This window comes from Denticeps clupeoides, unplaced genomic scaffold (genome assembly GCF_900700375.1).
Source record: "Denticeps clupeoides unplaced genomic scaffold, fDenClu1.1, whole genome shotgun sequence".
NCBI lineage: Eukaryota > Metazoa > Chordata > Actinopteri > Clupeiformes > Denticipitidae > Denticeps > Denticeps clupeoides.
The window spans coordinates 89,480-107,500 of NW_021629696.1; the positions used below are offsets into that span (position 1 = coordinate 89,480).

Genomic DNA, 18,021 nt, shown 5'->3' on the forward strand with positions numbered 1-18,021 from the left:
GTTGTGTTGCGTTCTGCCCAGATAGAGTGCTGCTATTTTCTGATTGGCTGTTGTGCAGGCCTTTTCCTTTTTTGATTGGCTGGTAACTGGCCGGTTCTAGGACTCGAAAAATACAGATGTATGACAGTTTACAGATTGTTGTTCTTTTGTTCAATTATTTGGACCACGTTGTGTTGTTGAATACACAACAAAATTTCTCCTCTGCTTGTCCAGGGTGACCGGTGTGCAACAAAAATGCGCCGGTCCAGTGTTTCATGGAAAGTAAGGCAGAAAAACAGATCATGTCAAAATTGTGACTGTACGTAGTTAATAATAATAGGTTGTAAACGCACTGTTGCCGGTTGTGTGATATCTCTCGCGCCTCTCTTTGGTCAGTTCTTTTCTTGCGTCCCTCTTTATGTCTCTTTCCTGTTCAACTCTCTCCCTCCTCCCCATCCTACTAAAGGCCTCTGTCGTCATGGTGATGCTGGGGAACTGGCCATGGCCTTGTTTTATAAAGCCTGAGCACAGCATGTTGCTTCTGTGTGTTCACATGGATGGAGATGCACGTGCATGTGTGTGTGTGTGTAAGAGAGAGAAACGCTGCTGCCCCGTGAAGAGCTGTGGAAGCAGGTGATGACGCTGCAGGTCTGCGCTATTGATCAGGCACATCTAAAACTTCACCTGGCCCAGGCAGACATGTGAGTGTGCTGGAGATATTGGACTGGTGTGGTCAGATCTCAGAATTTATTTGTGTGTGTGTGTGTGTTTGGTCTCGCATGGTGAAGAGGACTGTTTCCTAAATGGGGTAATACAGAGCAACACATCATCGGTTTTGTGTGAACTTTGAAAAAGATTGTTGCTGTAGAACACAAGTTCACCCTGAAGTCTCCTGCTGAATCTTCTGCACTCCAAAGTTTCTTTATGACGGGGGCTGGAATGTGACTCCCTGTCAAAATACATACGTGCACAAATATCCCACAAACGTCTTAATATCCAACGATTGCACCATGTGTACATGTCAAGAGGAAGCTCGGAATTTGAATGGGCAACCTTCTGATTATGGGTCTGTCCCCTTCCCCACTAGTAATCATTAGTAGGGGACGGAAAAGGCGGCCAACAAGAGGCAGAAGGGTAATCCAGAGCATGGTCGGCAATCCAAAAAACGCTTCACAGCAAACGTGAATAAGTTTGATGAATGAATTAGCGGTTGTTCTTGCTCTTCATCGCCATTTTATACTGGCTGTTGTCATGGGCAGGTAGTCCTTCCAGGTTGGCGAGGTCGCCCTGGTGCCCTCTCGTGACCTGGAAGGTGAGCGGAAGCCGTGACAACCTGTTAAGTTTTAGTTTCACCCCATAAACCCCATATGGGGTGAATCCAAAAATTTACATTTACATTTACAGCATTTGTCAGACGCTCTTATCCAGAGCGACTTACAGTCAGTAGTTACAGGGACAGTCCCCCCCTGGGGACACTCAGGGTTAAGTGTCTTGCTCAGGGACAGAATGGTGTAGTAATTGGGATTTGAACCCGGGTCTTCTGGTTCACAGGCGAGTGTGTCACCCCATTAGGCTACTACCACCCAATTTGATTTGACTTTGGTAGGACACGTCATTTCTTTTTATGAACCAGAAGACCCAGGTTCAAATCCCACTTACTACCATCATGTCCCTTAGTAGGACACTTAACCCTGAGTGTCTCCAGGGGGGGACTGTCCCTGTAACTACTGACTGTAAGTCTCTCTGGATAAGGGCATCTGGTAAATGCTGGATATGTAAATGTAATGTTTTTATGGTTCTTGTCACAAATTAGCCTATCAAAGGTGAGCAGATTCTGTCCTTAATAAACTGTGTCTGCTGCAATGACGATGGGAATGAATAAGTAATTCAGGGGAGCTACGCATCATCTTGTATACACACAAGATGTCAACCTGCACTGGTCACACAATTCGATTTGAAGTCACACTATGTGACTTCACATGGTGTTCTCAAATACATCAGTGAGACGAGAGTTAAGACGCCTGGACCAGGCAAAAACACGAATGGCGTTGAGAGGACATTCATTTTGGCCGAATTACCACCCGGAGCGGCGCCGTACTCACATCAGGCCGCCTACTTTTTAACTAGAATTTTTATGTAACGCCTCCAGAAAATCACCAAGCAATTATGCGATTAATTTCGATTACGATTCATTTCAATACCCCAGAGAGACGGGGACACGTGGGACTGTGAGTTGTGGACGTCTCCGTCAGATGTAATGGTCGTTTCTCATTGATAAGGAGTCGGGGGCGTTTTCCCGAGTCATTCGGCCCCGTTCTGCTCCACCCCCTGCTCTCGCGGTGCTGTGAACGAGCTATGTGATTGGATCGTACATCAACCGCAGTGGCTTGTCAGGCTGATAGCGTCGGTGTGTGTGTGTATGTGTGTGTGTGTGTGTGTGCTTGTTTTCTCCTTAAATCCCAGTTAAGACAAATCTTTCATATGACCAGTAGAGGTCATGTCATATTTTAATTCATATTTAATATCATTCCTTCTGAATGATGTTTGTGACTTCAGCTGATGAATGGACTGAATTTGGGCTGGAATCTGGTTGTGTGTGTGTGTGTGTGTGTGTGGTCAGCAGCTGTTGACTCTTTTTCAGCATCTTGTTGCTTGTGGTGAATAAGAATGCAGATTTTCCTGCTTCGTTTCATACGGTGTGATATGCTTCTTGCTGAATTATTCATCTGGCTGTTGACAGCTGTGTGTGTGTGTGTGTGTGTGTGTGTGTGTGCGCGTGTGTGTCTGAATAGGGTCAGTGATGTCATGATGTGTGCCACGTATTTAAAAACTTAATAGTCTTGCATTCGATTAATCATTTGTTACAAAGCTTGTTACAGAGATCTCTAAGGCAAACCTAAAACCTGTGTGTGTGTGTGTGTGTGTGTGTGTGTGTGAGGCCAGAGGATTTCAGTCAGCTTGGTTTATAACTCTCACTGGACATCATTTATACAGACACCAGTACAACACACACAGACACACACACATTCCGTCCTGGCTTCTCTCTGGTCTCCCACTTTTCTTGAACATGCAGGGTCGGTTTGTGTGTGAATATGTTTGTTTTGTGAGTTGATTAGTTAATATTGTATTGATTAACATTGTACTGCATGTACAACGCAGACGTGTGCTTTGTGATATTAAGTTCACAGTGCGTTGGGTACAGAGGCGGTGTTTGTGTGTGTGTGTGTGTGTGTGGCATTAGTGTTTGTAGGAGTGTATTTTTAGGGTAGCTGCACTCAGGGACAGATGGACACTTGTGATCCTATTAGCTGTGTTAATGCCGCAGAAAGAGAGAGTTCCGTCCCTTCAGCTGTGAACCTGTGTCCCTCGCGTCGTCCCTCGCCGCGTCCCTCGCCACGTCCCTCGTCCCGACTTGAGGCCGGGCTCGAGGAGCTTCTTCTGCTCCGTGATTGAGCTCCAGGCTCTGGGGCGCCACCGCTCTGTTCCCCCGACAGCGAGTGCTGGTGAGTGGAGTGAGTGTGTGTGTGCTGCTGCCGTTCTTGTGGTGGTGCAGGGTGGTAGTAGCCTAGCGGGTAACACACTCACCTATAAACGAGAAGACCCAGGTTCAAACCCCACTTACTACCATTGTGTCCCTGAGCAGGACACGTAACCCTGAGTGTCTCCAGGGGGGGACTGTCCCTGTAACTACTGATTGTAAGTCTCTCTGGATAAGGGCGTCTGGTAAATACTGTAAATGTAAAATGTAAATGCCGTGTGACACACTCTCCAGGTCACGGCTTCGGACCTGTTTTGATCCGGGACCCACTGGACGTGATTTGTGTGTTTTAGTTGGTTTCAGACCGTCATGGTTCCGTCCCACAGAGAGACGTCAGGTGATGTCAGGTGCCACCAAGCTGAATTATGGGTCTATCAGCACGACATTCACAAACTTTTCCAGCTCAGCACAGCCACCAGTCAGTCGGTTGGGTTGGTGAAAGCCGCTCCACCGCGTGAGCTCATATGACGGATGATAATGATTTCCACCCCACCTGACTGCGTGTGACCGGCTTTGGACGTTTCCTGCGACCGGCGTGCACCGTAGCCAGTTTTGGCCGTTATTCAGCAGTCGTAATCCGCTTCTGTCTCGCTCCCGGGCTCCTCTTCACGACGGGAAATTCGATTTAATTCTCACAATGGCCTCCATGCAAAATAACAGCACGGAGAACTAAAGAGCAGGACAATGGATCTGCGGCGTGCCGGCTCCGCCCCGATGATGGCTCGCTTTCTCCGCGGTGCCACTACCGAGAGGCCATCCCAAAAAACGAGTCCCTTCAGACTCGCTGGGCTCTCATTGCACCGAGGAAAAGGAGGCCGGAGAATCTGCCTTTCTCAGCCAATCAGACATTCTGATCACCGAAGCAGTGGACAGCGTGGAGACCACGGTGTTTAGAGCTAATCTGGAGGTCAATGTTCTCATCGTGCGGCTTTCTGCTGTATTGACACCTGTTTGGAGACCTTATCCTGTCCCACGTCATCTGTGGAGCTCATCCTCTGGTCACATGTTCATCGCAACTGGCCTGGCCATTTCGATACTCCACCTCTGACTGAAAAAGAAAACTGCGAAAAGGTCTTTAGTGACCATCTGGTGGCCTCCAGAGGAGGATAAGACCAGGTCCCTCCACACCATTTTTAAAACCATAATCTAATTATTGACTTAGAAGACCTATTCTAATTGCACAATGCAGACGTTTGTGTGAAATCCATGCATTCGTGTCCCTTTTTGAAGCTTCAGGACGTGAATGGGACAGAAGGCTCTGTTTGCTGTCGGCTCACACCCTTTCAGACGCTTTTCTCCTCACTTCACTCCTCCCCGGCAGGGAATTAGGTTCTCACAGTATTGTGAGCTGGTGATCTCACTGTGATGTGTATTCTGATGCTCTTCGGATCAATATCGTTTCTCATCACGTGACCACAGCTTCGTTGTCCTGAATCAGTCAGTGTGCAGTTAAGTGGTGGAATGATATTGTAATAAACGGCAATTATGATGTGAATAAAATATACACAGAACTATACAGAATGGTTTTCATCTTCCCAACGGTAACTGATGTGTAGAGATGTTCTAATAGAACTGGGTGTCGGTCTCTCACAACTCTGTTGGATGATGAATGATCTACAGATGAAGAACAATATTGTATTGCTGCTTCTCTACAGACATTATGTCATTGTTTCATGACTATAAACGATGAATGAATTTTTGATCAATGTTTGACATACGGGACTTTGTCACTGTAAGTAAATTGCTGAACAGAACTGAGAACTGTGACAGATCCATCACGGTGGAGCTTCTGCACTGAGCACCTGGGCTTGACTTTGGCGAGTATTCCGTAGATGTTTCGAAAGATCACACTCACACACACACACACACAGTGTGCACTTGTGTGTGACCTGGCATCTGTTCCCCTGGTGAAAGTGCTGAGTGTCGACCGCAGTTGCCGGTCTTGTAGCTCTCCACTCCGTCTGCCAGCCATCTGCTTCTGATCCTCACCTCCCGCTCACCCACTTTCCTAAAAACGACTCCACCGCGTGGCGGTTTTTACCGTCGCTGTGCCAGTTCCGGGCTCAGACCGCCAGCCATTCAGTGGCTCACACTGCAGGTGATGTTTGAGATGTTGCTCACCTGTGTGAAGCTGTCCATCATCTGAAATGATAATCGGTGCGCACAACGAAACGTGTCCTCTGTATTTAACCCTTGACAAGTGGGCATCATGACAGGCGCCTGGCGAGCAGCGTTTGGGGACGGTGGCACCTCGGCGGATTCGAACTGATTACGGGGCCGCCTCCTTAACCGCCAGGCCACCACCACTGCCCCACATGCCCCACGTGTCTGATGTCAGAGCTGTGCTGTCCATGTGCTAATTGTCCCACCGCGTCCTCCTCTGCCCAGGGCAGATTTGCATTCCTGCATGGCCCCGCCCGCTCCCTCTTTTTCAGCCCCTGCTCTTCATCTTTCTCCTCGGCTAAATGTTAACAAACCTCTGCCGTGCTTCCGAGGCAGCTTGGGGTTAATTTTATACCGTTTCTGGCATTTCACACAAATTCATTAATTAGTTATGCCACCCAGTTCCGGCATGGGATTGCGGTTGGCCGAAAGGCGTTCTGTATGTCCTGACAGCAGTAATTTAAATCCTGTTTGCCCTTTTACCTTTAATTTAAAACGATTTCCCGGTGGAAAACACAATAGATCAGATATCGATATTGTTAAAATCAACGTTCTGATTGGTGAATAGTACAAATGTGTCATTAGTTCCAGATAAACACGCCCAACGGTCATGTGACCCTGCTAATTAGCTGATCACCCCACCCGCCCCTTTTCTGTGGGCAGGCGTGGGGACGCTGTGGCACGTCACTGATGCTAAGTGGCCGACTGGATGGGAAGACAGGCGCACGCTCGGTACGGGAGAGCGCCCCCCCAGGGGGCAGTTCCTTGGCTGATTATCTCACAATGGGCTGCATTGATGGAGCATCCTATCGATCGTCTGTCTTCGGTCTCATTTCACTGCTGTCGGTTTGAAGACGGTGTGTGTGTGTTGCATTCTATGTGTGTGTTGTGTGGTACGTGTGTGTTGCGTGGTATGAGTGTGTTGCGTGGTATGAGTGTGTTGCGTGGTATGTGTGTGTTGTGTGTGTTGAGTGTGTTGCGTGGTATGTGTGTGTTGTGTGTGTTGAGTGTGTTGCGTGGTATGTGTGTGTTGAGTGTGTTGCGTGGTATGAGTGTGTTGCAATTATTGAGATCAATAAGGCTGACTTGAGCACAGGAATGCATAGCTTCGCTAGCTTAGCCTAGCTTAGCTAAGGTTAAGACTTATAAAACGGTATTTTATAATGGCCAAATATATTCAAAACAATTGTCCAGCCTTACCTATGAAATGTAATCCCCCGGGATCTGGTTTGGAGCGTACAGCGGTTTGTACAGCCCCAAGCAGCACAAGAGTGAGGCATTTTTATGCACTTCTCTCCATAGACATGTATATGCTTCACGCCACAGCAGAGCCTATCGCAATATGGTGGCGACGTTCACGTACGATGCAGCTCGTCATGCGACGTCTACCCAGTCACGAATCTGAGGTCTCCATTGAACCGAATCAAAAGTCATGTGACCAAACATGTCACATCCGACTGAAATGAGACTTCAGTCAGCTCGCAAACTTTGAGAGAATGGATCGGATATGTTGCCGATCCAATCCAGTCCAATCCGTGTGTGTTGCGTGGTATGTGTGTGTTGCGTGGTATGAGTGTGTTGCGTGGTACGTGTGTTGTGTGGTATGTGTGTGTTGCGTGGTATGAGTGTGTTGCGTGGTATGTGTGTGTTGTGTGTGTTGCGTGGTATGAGTGTGTTGCGTGGTATGTGTGTGTTGTGTGGTACGTGTGTGTTGTGTGTGTTGCGTGGTATGAGTGTGTTGTGTGGTATGTGTGTTTTGTGTGTGTTGCGTGGTACGTGTGTGTTGCGTGGTATGAGTGTGTTGCGTGGTACGTGTGTGTTGTGTGGTATGTGTGTGTTGCGTGGTATGAGTGTGTTGCGTGGTATGTGTGTGTTGTGTGTGTTGCGTGGTATGAGTGTGTTGCGTGGTATGTGTGTGTTGTGTGGTATGTGTGTGTTGCGTGGTATGTGTGTGTTGTGTGGTACGTGTGTGTTGTGTGTGTTGCGTGGTATGAGTGTGTTGTGTGGTATGTGTGTGTTGTGTGTGTTGCGTGGTACGTGTGTGTTGCGTGTGTGTTGTGCACGATTCGCTGCCATCACCAGTGTCATCTCCGGTCCCTGCGGAAACAGCAGCTCCATGTTAATTAGCATGAGTTCAGCGTTCGTTCTTAAACCGTCTTCTTAATCACATTAAACCGAAGGGCCAATTAGAGAGCGAGCGTTTGGGGGGGCTGAGTAACTCCAAATAAGAGAAAATCCTTTTTAAACGAGAGTTGCTGAGCACAGAGACCTCTTCCCGACTCCATATCCCGTCCCTCCGTCTCCGTCCACTTTTACTCGTAATTATTCGCTTTCTCTCCTGTTCCTGAGCCAGCAGGCTCCCGAGAGAGATCGAGAGAGAGAGAGAGAGAGAGAGAGAGGGATGGAGTCCGTTGGCTGAAGGCCTGTTGCAGGGGTAGATAGAAGCCACAAACGTGTTAGTAGAAGGATGCGTGTGTGTGTGTGATGGTGCAGTGTGGGAACTCTGTAATGAAGTGCTGAGGTTCTCGTGAATAATTTCCTATAATTGTATTATAATTGTATACGGGATAGAGCCATGCTCCAGCTGTATCCCGTTCATTTTAGAGCAGTAATCGAGCCTAAAAATGTCCAATCTGACCCCTCGGGACCAGTACAGTTGCTAGACTGAGCTAGACAAGTGCTAGACTAAGAGGGAATGTAAAAATGTGTGTGTGAAGCCTCCTCACCATCCATCTTCACATCTGACGAGAATTTAAAAATCTAATTAACAATTTGTTCAAAAACGAACATTCGTTGAAAAAATGTACAACATGTGAAACCCATTTACCACAATGGAAAGGGTAGGTACTATAGACCTGATGGCTTGGGCCAAGATATGCAGATGTTGTTCATGTATCCATCCATGGCAGAGATGAAATGAGAGGGAACAGGAACGGATTGGTGTGACGCTGTGTCACTGTGTGGTGTAACTATGCTCGATGCATCTTCTGGACACCAAATTCTACTCAGTTGTCTATAAGTCACTCAAATTGAATGTAAATCCCCAAAGATCTCCCTCGTTCACCATCCATAAGCATTTCCTCCAGACCTGGATCATTGGAAGGGGACGGAAGAGCAGAAGCGTTTCAATGTTCGAACTATGAGGCATTAACATGTTCAGGGAGATTTCTTGCTGTGCATCATTATTTCTTCTCATGTTGTCTATTAAGACACAACTTTTTACATTTTGAACCAGAGAACGGACCGAAATACTTAAAGGACGTTGGCACGCCGAGGGAGCTTTCCTTTCGCGAGGTGCATGTTGGTAAATGTATTTACTCTGATCCCATCGTAGCACTTCGGGTCCTGGGAAAGGGGATCGATATCACTGAGACGTGAACCCTCATTTCGTGACCACCCGCCACCGCTTTCATCCCCGATCGGATCCGTGGGGGAACCTGGACTCATATTCTGCCTGTACACCCACATGCTCACCGGGGCAGAGGTTCATCATCTAGTCTAATAGCGAGTGACAAAGCTGTCCTCACTCGGCCTCTATGGGGGTGAGGAACGCACAGTAACGGGTCCACAGCCAGTGGTTACTTCACACAAAGCCCGGTTGCTTCTGCAAACGACTGTAGGATAGACGTCTGGGTCCTTTTTCACGTTCCAGCAGCAGCTTCCAGTGTTGCTTTCATGCCATCTTTTTGGTGCCCTGTTGTGAAATATTGCACACAAACCGTTTAATGAGCAGACAATTATTTTTGCTAATTTCATTAGCCGGGGGTCTTGTTTCCTCGCAAGCTAATTAGACGCAGCAGAATTTTATGCATCTTGCATTGCTGGATGTTTGTCTTTTCTGTCCCTTGGGGGGGTTTCTGTCTCTTGCAGAGGTTCAACTGTTATTAGAGACCACTTCTGTAGTCTCAGTCGTTGTTAGACGTTTCCTAGTCGAGCTAATCAGAAATCGGATTATGCGAGTGATAAAAGACTTCCTGTGAAATTTCTCGGTACAATTTACTTGTGGACATGACAAAAAAAAACATCACAGAGCGCAGTACTTGGATGTTGACGTCGTTGAGGATACCAAGGCATGTTCCTTAGATAAAAAATAGGATTTGAAGCCTGGAGAGGAATGAACCCTCTGTATTTAACCATCACCCTTGGTGAGCAGTGGGCCGCCGTGAAGGGCACCAGGGTAGCAGTGTGTGGGGACGGTGCTTTGCTCAGTGGCACCTCGGTGGCACCTTGGGATTCGCACAGGCAACCTTTCGATTAGGGGATTACGGGTCCGCTTCCTTGCCAACTCGGCCACCGCTCTTCCAGAGTCATTAAAACCGACTCTGAGATTACAAACAGACTTGGCTGCTGACCCAGGAGGTGCTGTAGTCATTCAGACAAAGGTCACCAGTCAAGAGACAAATACAGTTCATCAAATGCATCTGCGAAGAGTGTAAAATGGACCCAGGACTGAACCCTGTGGAACCCCACATGACAGAGAAGCAGTAATCGATATGCCTGTGACGATTATTTATTGCTGCTGCACCACTTTGTCTTCTATGTCTTCTGTGTATCACGTCTTATGTTCTGTCTACGTGGGAGGGGTTTCCAAGTGAGAATTTCATTGTGCTCCGTACGCTGTACTTTGTACATATGACAATAAAGTTCAACTTCAACATACGTAATAATGCATACACCAGTTATTGCTTGAAGAGTGTTTGCTTCTGATTTACAGAAATGAATAGATAATGACGGTGACCTCAGTCAACACGTCCCATGTGAATGCCAAGAAAAGTTTTGTTCTTTCCTGCGGTTTGGTGTGGAGAACTTCATCCTCCTGAAGTCTTGTGTTTCTGGGGACGGTGCAGCACGCGCTCTGTGGATGTAAATTGGTGTGAGCAGCCGGTGTATTGTGCATGTCACCAGATGGGGACATGAATGTCAGTTTTGGACAGTATTTCTCTGTGCTGATCAGACGCTGCTTTAAACTGCAGAGTTGTCTGTGTGATTATGCTGCAAGTGACTTCAGAAGATCAAAATCAACATTCTAATCGGATGAACGTCAGAATGGCTGAACAGTTCCATTAATGAGCCGCTGGTGCTCACACACACTCCGTATACGTGTGTGTCGAGCCAAGATTAAGCGTGTCTTTTGTTTAATGATGGGCGGTATCGATTGCTAATTTCCTCAGCACCGGAGCGGAGATGCAGCCCCGCTGATAAAGCAGGCGCGTTCTCCAACTTCTCCACCTCCGACCGCGGCCAGCCGCCTCAACAATCGCCCCACGACGTCCAGATGGGACGTGGAGGCGGTCGTAAAATATAATTCGAGTCCAGTACACCAGGCGACAAATGTCTACTTTGAGCAGATTTCTTTATAAAAACCAGAGAACGTTCTCCTAGGACCTGAACTCAGCCACACACAGAGACACAGACACACACGTCTTAATGCAGTTGCAGTTCCTCACTAACAGCCAGTGTGATGTGCCGCACTGACGCAGGGACCATGAAATGAACCTGTCTGCCCCGTCCACAACTCCACGTCCCCCCCGGTGCTGCAAGAGGCGGGGGGGGGTAGATGGACCCGGACCGTTCGGATCCCCACTGCATCGCTGACTGGCGAGACAGGCCGGGATTAGAATTCCGCTGGGAATCAGAGAGGGCTTCCGTCAGTTGACCACCATGCTCTCCCGCCCCACCTCCGACCACCTGGATCCATCATTTTTACAGCCCTGCATCCAAACGCTTGTGCGACTTGTGTGTGTGAGACGGTGTACAAGTGTGTGTTCGCATGTCTGTCGGATGTGCATTACTATCTGAACTGTTCCTGCCAGAACTGATTGTCGTCTTTATGCTCCCCTCATCTTCACCTGCCAAGTCCTCTTTCATGCCTCCATCTCTTCATCTCCGCTTCCCTTCTTCAACGTCACTCCGAGCTCAGCAGACATTAAAGATCTACACGCACAAATTCACATTCCCACATTCAACAATTTCCTTTCCACGTCAGTCGAAATTAAAATGTTAATTAGTTCCAAATTTGTTCTATTTGATTGAAGGTCGTAATTTGTAACGTTGAGAAGTAAACACATTTCCTGAATATTCTGACCATAACTCACAAACATTTAATGAATATTTCTCACAGCTTGTAATGGTTTAAGTAGTTGTGTAATTTAGCTTAGTTGACTCCTCACATCTCTCTGGCGTCACATCTCTCTTCTGTCCCTCTGGTCCTGAAGCAGATGTCTGGTTTTACTTTGAGCATTTGGGGGGTCGTCACCCCAGGTTGTTGGGGGGGTCGTCACTCCAAGATTAGAGGAGTAACGTGAAGATGTGAAGATTTTTATAATATTCAGCAGACGTGAGCCGACCCTGCAGAGGTGGCCTGTTATTTATTTAACGTCAAAGATTTAAAAGCCAGAAGCTCTAAGATGTCACAGTGTTAACGGTTTGATGTTTATAACAGGTTCTCCACTCAAGTGAAGTGAGCAGTTAGATCCACAGCACGTAAACATACACACACACTCACACTCATACACACTCATACACTATCATTTTACACTGATTTCTGTTTCTTGGATTGAAAAACAAACCAAATCGGCACAGTATTGATCTTTTCTGAAGAGTGTCATAGTAAGAGTCCCCATGCTCAGTTGGAGACCTGCTGTGACCTTCAGAATGGTGGCACTGTTGCAGGACCTTCTACAAGTTCATTCGTTCTCGCAGGTTATTACATTCATGCTGTGGTGTGCAGCGGTCAGAGGAGCAGACGTCCACTCGGGCAAAATGGGCGAAGATCAGCGCGTCTTCGGCGTCTGCTGGTTGACAGCAGAGTGATGGCGAGGAACATTTGGAGGCCTCAGACGAGTCGAACCATGACAGATGTCACCACATGAAGATGGCTCTGTCAGCTCCCGTCCTATTTCTGCACATCATCTAGAGAAGTTTCAGGTTTATTATTGAAAGCCTTGTTCATTTAGCAAACATGCTAGCAGAGCAGCCAAATGCTCAAGTTGCTACTGAACGACTTTTATGAGCATAAACAGGTTTGGAAAAATGACTGTGGGGAGACAACAGAGTGTAAAAAACTCCTGTAAAGGGAGAGAGAGAGAGAGAGAGAGAGAGAGAGAGAGAGCCATGAGAAAAAATGAGAGGATAGAGCAGACTCGAAAATCCGGTTTCAATGGAAAGACAGCTGGGAAAGAAAGTCCCCTTCCCCCCATGCGAACAGATCTTTATACCCCTGGCCTACAGGAAGTTGTTACAGACCAATCAGAACCTGTTGTTTCTGACTTCACGCCCCCAGTGCCTCCCGTCTGGGGAAGACAAAGAGAGTGGGCGGTCCCGCCGGCCGACACCTCACACGTTTGGCTCGGGGGCCTTCCGTCTGGGGAAGACAAAGAGGTTGGGAATTCAAATGTAGCCGATGGTTCCATGTCCTTTACGATCTTCAGGCGTCTGAGATCACCCTTGTAGGGAAACCTGCCTTCTTGACAGAGATCAAACACAGCAGCATACATAGAATATTCAACTTGATCAAAGACTTTACACACTTGGTTGGGTTCTTTGTCTGGAGTCTGAAGACTTGGTGGGGTTCATTGTTTGGAGTCTGATGAAGTCAAAAGGTTGTGGTTTTGCATACAGATTGTACATGTAGAAAAACAGCGTTCATCGTACATTAAAACCAAACCAGAAAAACAAAAAACAACAATGATCAGATATTGCAATGCAAAAAACATGTAAATATAGTAGGACTCAGGGAATTCATAACTCTGCGAATTTGCATCGACTGACTGAGTCCAATCAACAACAGTGGCCGGAAAATAAATACAAATAAAAAATCCCACCATGTGATTAGAGAATTACACCTTTATTAGGGAATTCATAACTCTGCAGATTTGCACTGACTGACTGAGTCCAATCAACAACAGTGGCCGGAAAAAAAATACAAATAAAAAGACTTACGGTCGCAGATCCACATCCGAGCAAAGGTATCACGGCGGGATCACCATTTGTAAAAAGACCGTGGGGAGAGAACAGAGTGTAAAAAACTCTTTCTCCCTCCACACAAAAGCACTGTATTCAACGACTCCAACTTGATGTTACCTGGCAGAAAATGGCATGGCACAATAGAGGTTAAAAATGAACAGTTACACCGGTAAATTATTATTGCAGTTATTGCATGTGAATATTGTATGCAAAAAGGTACCAAGGTTGCAGAGAAAACAAAAATGAGAAGAAAGAATAAAGGGAGAGAGAGAGAGAGCCATGAGAAAAAATGAGATGATAGAGCAGGCTCGAAAACCGGAAAATCCGGTTTCAATGGAAAGCCAGCTGGGAAAGAAAGGTCCCTTCCCCACATGTGAACAGACCTTTATACCCCTGGCCTACAGGAAGTTGTCACAGACCAATCAGAACCTGTTGTTTCTGACGTCACGCCCCCGGTGCCTCCCGTCTGGGGAAGACAAAGAGAGTGGGTGGTCCCGACGGCCGGCACCTCACACGTTTGGCTCAGGGGATGTTGGAATGCAGTTTGACAAAGTGAGGCAAAAACGGAGGTGTTGAATCTCTATGCACAACAAAGGCACAGGAGTGTCATGTCTCCAAGACGTCCCATCTTACAGTTTCATGAGAGTATTGTGTACAGTCGTACCGGACAGACGCAGTACGCCGCGCCTTGATTTCTCACCGGCCTAATTGGGCCTGATGAACCAGCGTTCGTGTTTTCGTTCTCAAAGCAATCACATGGCACATTTCAGATTAATAGACGTAGAAAATGAATCTATAAGGCGTCTCATTTCGTGCTTGTTAGAGGCCGATGGGAGTCAGAGATGACATTACATGCTTCATTTCTGCTCGCTGAACCCTCGTGGCGATGAGACTTGCTTTCAAAGAACAGAGGCGGCGCTGATTGATGAACGGCGAAGACATCGCTGGCGTGGGCCGAACGGGGACTAATAAGTGATGGATCGCAGAAGCCCCTGGTCAAGTTGAGCAGGCGAGCCGCGCTAATGGCATCGCCGGCGGCCAATCAGCGTCGCCGCAGCACTTTATTGGAGACAGCGCTCCCGCCAGACCTGCCAGCTGAAACCGCCGCTCAGCGGCTGGATTAGTGTGGAGGGGAGGAGCCTCCCAAAACTCATTATCCAGACAGACAGAAAGTCTATTGATCCAGGGGGGGATTTCGGAAGCTAATATGATGCACAATACACAGAAGGTCATAGTCCAGCCAGGGGTCATTACAGTGCAAATCATCGCACGAATAATAGTTATAGTGTATAATACTAAATATGAAATACAAAATGAACGATAGAGGTGGATGGAGGCATGAAAACTTCTGACCATATTCCCAGTAGAATGATACCGAAAAGGGGAATGAATGGACATGGCTAGTAATATTAATATCAGGTAATATGTTCATCTTGAAAACTGATAATACTGCGAAATGATAATAATTTACAAATTAAGTATATAATGTGCTGTTTTATATAAATGCTGTGAATGAATCTGTTGCTGCAGTAATTTATTATTCTTCTCCCATTATTCATAACTATTATTAAAACAATATGTTCATTTTAATGCTCTGCTCAGAACCAGCTGTGATATTGTTTTCACTTCTCTCTGTTTTGTAAAAATGCGGCAATATAATTAATAGACAATTTCATCCAGCCCTAAGTAATACCATGAAAGCATGGCAGATTAAAAACTACATTTAGTCATAATTATTTGAATAAATATGTGGTGCCGAAAGGTAAACAGAGAATAATAAAGCCAAGTGTTTTTACCGAGATTTCGAGGGATAATGGTGAAAGCTCTCAAGGTTTAGTGGAGGCCGGGTTCTTCCTCTCTGCTCCTAACAGGCACAAACTTATTCTTGTTCTTTTTATTCTACAACGTTAAATGAAGAGTGAAGTCCATCACCACCACCGCATCAAATCAGTCGGTTTTGTATTGTGTCAGGCTATAATGAATTGATTGTGTGTGTGTATGTCTGCAGATGAAAATGTAAATCCACAAATGCAAGATAAGCATTTTTGTTTATGCAAATGAATTTATGTTTACATTTACATTTACAGCATTTACCAGACGCCCTTATCCAGAGCGACTTACAATCAGTAGTTACAGTCCCCCCCTGGAGACACTCAGGGTTAAGTGTCTTGCTCAGGGACACGATGGAGGGGAGTGGGGTTTGAACCTGGGTCTTCTGAGTGTTTTTTCCCGCTAGGTTACTACCACCCTTACTTCAGTGTTGTGTGCGATAATGTATGAGTCTGTGTAGGATGCCCATGAGGTCATGTGACCTCCAGTTGTGCCTCTCTTATTCATACGTGTGCTCTTTTATAATAGAATACATTTTTGATTAAAGCTGCTTTGGTTCTCAAGCAGATGTGGATTATAGTCACTAAAAAATCATATTCATATTGACGCTGATTTGCCTAAAAGAAAACTAAACTAATGACAATTTGTCAAACAAAATGGATCGAATATATATTGTGAATACACAACTTGCTGTAAACTGTGATCTGAGAACAGCTGTGTGTGTGTGTGTGTGTAACTGTAAAGCATAATGAACCATGCCTAAACACTTTGTAATGTTACCCTGGAGTGCGTGATTGTTCTCGCCCGTGATTGTTTGTTGCTGTTTATTAGCTGCAGCGATCTTCTCGTCTGTCGCCGCCGTCACTCGTCTCCGCTGGCTCGGGCGCTGGGCTCCGGGCTTGTCTGGGTGGGATTTATTTATCGCTCTTTCATGCACCACTGTGCTGTTATTAGAGAAATCCACAGCACCTCACAGCAGGGTCCCAGGTTCTTCCTCTGCCTCTCGATCTGTCTCTCCTGTGGAAGAGTGTAGAAGGTCGGTAGGTCTGGGGATCCCTGTGTCCTCAGCACCACAGCCCTGTTTTCAGGTCCCTGTTCAGGGCGGGCAAACTCTCAATGTAACCCATTAGTTATCACTGTGAATAATTTGACATATTTAACATATTTTGTTTGCTGTACGCTCACGCTGATCTGTTGCGTATGCATCAGTCTGCAGGGAATTATTACAAAATGACTTTATTGGCTGCCTCTTATCACATTGTTCCGTTTTTCATCGATTTACAAGCCTACCGTGAATAAAATAATGTAAAAATACGTGGATGAATGCAGTAAAGTGCACAATTGCACAATTTTAACCTGGCGAGGTGAACTGCTGCTCTGGTGTGGTTAACCTGGACTGGGTTGAACTGTATTCACTTTATTTAACATGAAGATTAGACTGTTGGGCTGAATAAAGTGTCTGTCTCTCTGTTTAACGCGGTAGTAGAAGGAAGTGCCCTTCTGTTTTATTAGCCTGTGAATGTTTATTATCCAGTTCTTTTTAGGGGACGGTGGACGGCTGGCGAACCTGTTGAAAGTCCACGAAGACACAGAGCAGAGGACCACCTCATGACAGCAATCGCAGCTTCCTCCACCGAAGCACGTTTGTGGAAATTATCGAGTCTGGCGTAATTGGGTTTAGTGAATAAATCAGGGTGGTTGTTATGGGGTGGTTATGGGGCGACATTAATGCTTTGGGATAATGGAAAGCATGGTTTTCCTCCAGCCAAGCAGCACTTCTTCACAGCTACCTGAAACGGGTGCTTAATTCGGACCAGGCGATCATTAATATTCCGAAGAACCCCTTGTTTAAGCGAGGGCCTCCAGGAGCAGGACGGTGAAGCACCAAGTCTTTTATTCATAAAGGGGGCATCAGTGTTTCACGGAGGAGGGAAGGCATGGAGCTCATTTGAGAGTCAAGGTTAATGCAGACCACAATGCCAGCATCTATAATCGTTCTAACCGGGCCATTGCAGAGGTCAGCCAGGATACAGACCTGGCCCATCATAGCATCCATCAACAGGGATTGACCCAGGGGACATTTCTACCCCAAATTTTTATTCATCAATATATATTCACAGCCATTGTTATATTAAATGCCTGATTTGTGAACTTTCCGATTCTGTTGGTCTTCTGTTCTTCATAGCCTGGAATAATAGCTGATGGAGACCACAAGGGGGCGATCTAGTAATGCTTCCTTTTATGATAAAAACTCATAAGGAAAGTTTTCTAATTCCAAGCCTAGTTAATATGTCTTAAAAATTCTTTTAGATGCTCCTTGATCTACCTCCATGTGGAATTGGCTGGTTTGCTGACCTACTGGTCTTCCTCTCCAGCAGGACAGAGGCGCTGATGTAAGAAGCGTGAAACTCCCGTAAGCTCCTCCACACTTCTCTCAATGCTACTGTCCACGCGCCGTTTTCTCAACCGGATCTGCTGCGAGTACATGCCCATGCCGACGCATAGCTTGTGAAGTTCCGGAGGACCTGGACCATTTCAGGCTTACT

At 46.5% G+C, this 18,021-nt stretch overlaps 1 protein-coding gene across 1 annotated transcript in view; it reads left to right on the forward strand.

Moving 5' to 3' along the window:
• Positions 1-3,313: 3,313 nt before the first annotated feature.
• LOC114771770 (SH3 and multiple ankyrin repeat domains protein 3-like) overlaps positions 3,314-18,021 on the forward strand; it is a gene marked incomplete at its 3' end in the record, with an annotated part of 77,767 nt that continues 63,059 nt past the window's right edge. The window contains exon 1 of the mRNA XM_028965118.1: positions 3,314-3,482. The remainder of the gene's footprint in view (positions 3,483-18,021) is intronic.